The following is a 3,171-nucleotide window of genomic DNA, read 5'->3' as shown; positions in this document are numbered from 1 at the left end:
TCGGCTGCTAACCAAAAGTTCGGCGGTTTGAACCCACCAGCTGCTCTGTGGGAGAAAGATATGGCAGTCTGCTTCTGTAAAGATGTACAGCCTTGGAAACCCTATGCGGCAGTCCTACTCCATTTTATATGGTAACTATGAGTTGGAATCAACAGTGGGTTTGTTTTTTGTTTTTTGGGGGATCCTTTCTATCTTCTTAATTCCATCATCCTATCAATTCTATGTGTTACTGATATCCTTGTAACAAATTCTGCTCTCTCTTTAAAGCTAGATTTCTTTCTATTTGTCTAGTCAAGACGAACCAGTTGCTGTCAAGTCAATTCCAATTCATGGCAACCCCATGTGTTTCACAGTAGAACAGTGCTCCATCGGGTTTTCAAGGTTGTGACCTTTCAGAAGCAGATCACCAGGTCTTTCTTCCAAGACTTCTCTGGGTGGGTTCAAACTGCCAACCTTTCAGTCAGTACCTGAGTGCTTAACCATTTGCACCACCAGGGAGTCTTAGCCAAGACTATAGACTAATATATACTATGAATGCATATTTATGCCTTTGTTTTAGTGTCCTTAGAGACAGAGGCAAAATTATCCAATGCATGCCCTGTATTGTTTGTCCAGAGCTACCTGGGTGGTGGGAACTTCCTCCTCCTTCCAGCAGAGTAGGCTAAATTGATTTCCCAGAAGATTGAGGCCCCCACCCCCAAGCCTCCAGGTGCTCAAGCTCATTGTCGTCGAGTCCATTCCGACTCATACCGACCCTATGGGACAGAATAGAACTGCCCCATAGGGTTTCCAAGGAGCAGCTGGTGGAAATGTTTAGCGGCCATAGCTCTTAACCACTGCACCAACAGGGCTCTCTCCAGGTGCTAGACAGTAGGTATTTACCAGTACCCCACCCCTCTAGAATAACTGGTACCTGTGTTCACAATGGAGCCCTGGTGGCACAGTGGTTAAGCACTTGCCTGCTAACTGAAAAGTCAGCAGTTTGAACCCACCGGCCACTCTGTGGGAGAAAGATGTGGCAGTCTGCTTCCGTAAAGACTCTATAAGACAGTTCTACTCTGCTCTGTTGGGTCACAATGCATTGGCGTAGACTCGTCAGCAATGAGTTTGGTTTGGCTGGTATGTTCACAATATTTGTACTCAAGTTTTCAAGGTTGCTCTCACATTTAAAATGTGAAAACAACAGAAGGTAAGGTCTCTCTTTGGGAAGACAGCCCTAAGGTGTGCTCAGAGACTCTGATTCAAGCTTCTCTCTCCAAAGGTTAGTGAGGAAACTGAAATTCATGCATCTGCAGACCCTGTGGGTTTCAACCTGCATAGACTGATGCCTCTGGTGTTCACTCCATTCCATTGCACAATTCGGTCCTGAGGCTGGATGATTTGGCTTATATAGAAAGCTGAACTTTTGCTCAGTATTTATGAGAAATGTCACACATGCTGCACCTCTCTGGGTCTCTTAAGTGCTGCATGCCTGTGACTGCATTCACCTGGTATGCTGAGAATTTATTCAGGATGGAAGGTGTGATGGTTGGGATTGTGTGTCAACTTGGCTGGCCCATGATTCTTAGTGTTTTAATGTAATCACTTCCATGATTGAATATACCATGAGTAGCCAACCAGATGAAGGGGAGTCTCCTTGGGGGTGTGGCCTGCCTCTGTATATAAGCAGAATTTCTGGCTTTTTGCTCTCTCTGGATCCTGCGGCTGCTTCCTGTCATCTCATCTCCCATTCTTGGGACTTGAGCTGTCAGCTTATCTGCCAAACCTGGGATTTATCGATCTGCACAGCCTGTGAGTGGGAGCCCTGCTCTCTGACCTGCCGATCTTGGGCTTGCCAGCTTCTGCAGCTGTGTGACTTGGGAGAGGCCTCTACCCAGATCCACGGACTTGGGACATTCTAGCCTCTACAATCATGTGATCTGTTTCCTTGACATAATCTCTCTATATATATACATATTTACACACTTTATTGGTTTTGCTTCTCTAGAGAACCCAGCCTAAGACATTTGGTACTGACAGTGGTTCTAGAGAAACAAACTTGTAAGGATGAGTTCTCTAAATTGGTTCTCAAGTTTGGTTAGTCATAAAGACGTTGATGACTCTACTTCCAGCAGTAAACAGGTCACTGCTAGTCCATGGAGTGAGATGGAGATACAAATACGCAAAATATCACCACTGGTAGATCACGTATTGGTGAACAGGGTGAACACATGTGTGATATCTTTCTACAGCTTTGTCAGAATGAGAAGTATAAGGAAGCTGGTTGGTTTGTCCTACTTTCACTAGATAAACTGATGAAGGAAAGAGATGCGCTCAGGGTTTCAGAGTCAAGGCTCAAGTACCGCATACATGACCTCAAGGTTTCCACTTATGCTTCGAAAGAAAGCCTTATTTCTTGTAGTAACAGAGCTGAAATTGCTGAAAACCAAACCCAGAGTCTTATTGTAAGAGTGGCTGAATTACAACGCCAGCTCAATTGTAAACCTTGAGAGGTGTCTGAAGTTAAAGTAAGGGCATTGATTGGGAAAAGATGGGATCCTGAGTCTTGGGATGGGGACGTATGGGCAGATAATAAGGAAGCTGGGGACACTGAGTGTGTTAATTCTGTTGAATCACTCCTGCCAGCAGAACCAGTCCCATCTGAAGAGATTACTTCATGTTTGTCTGCTAAACCACCCTGCCCAGAAAAACCATTAGCCCCTCCACTCCCATCTGAGGAGATTAGCCCTAGCCCAGTTGCCTCTAAAGAGCACTTGCCTGAGTCATTGTCTGGAGCATCCCCTGAGGCAGATGTTTTACAAGATAATGCTGAATGTTATAAAAACAATTCCACACTACCGATTCTGGCTTCTAGACCTATAACTAGGCTTAAGTCCCAGCGAGCCCCAAAAGGTGAAGTACAAAGTGTGACCCAGGAGGAGGTACGCTACACTCCAAAAGAACTACTTGAGTTTTCTAACATTGACAGACAGAAACCTGGGGAATATGTGTGGGAATGGCTATTAAGGGTGTGGGATAATGGTGCAAGGAACATAAAGATGGATCAGTCTGAGTTTATTGATATGGGTCCATTGAGCACAAACAGTTCCTTCAGTGTTTCAGCTACAGAAGTTAGGAAAGGATCTAATAGTTTATTTGGTTGGGTTGCTGAAGCATGGATTATGAGGTGGC

Source organism: Trichechus manatus, unplaced genomic scaffold (assembly GCF_000243295.1).
Source record: "Trichechus manatus latirostris isolate Lorelei unplaced genomic scaffold, TriManLat1.0 scaffold00337, whole genome shotgun sequence".
NCBI lineage: Eukaryota > Metazoa > Chordata > Mammalia > Sirenia > Trichechidae > Trichechus > Trichechus manatus.
This window is presented reverse-complemented; position numbering follows the sequence as displayed.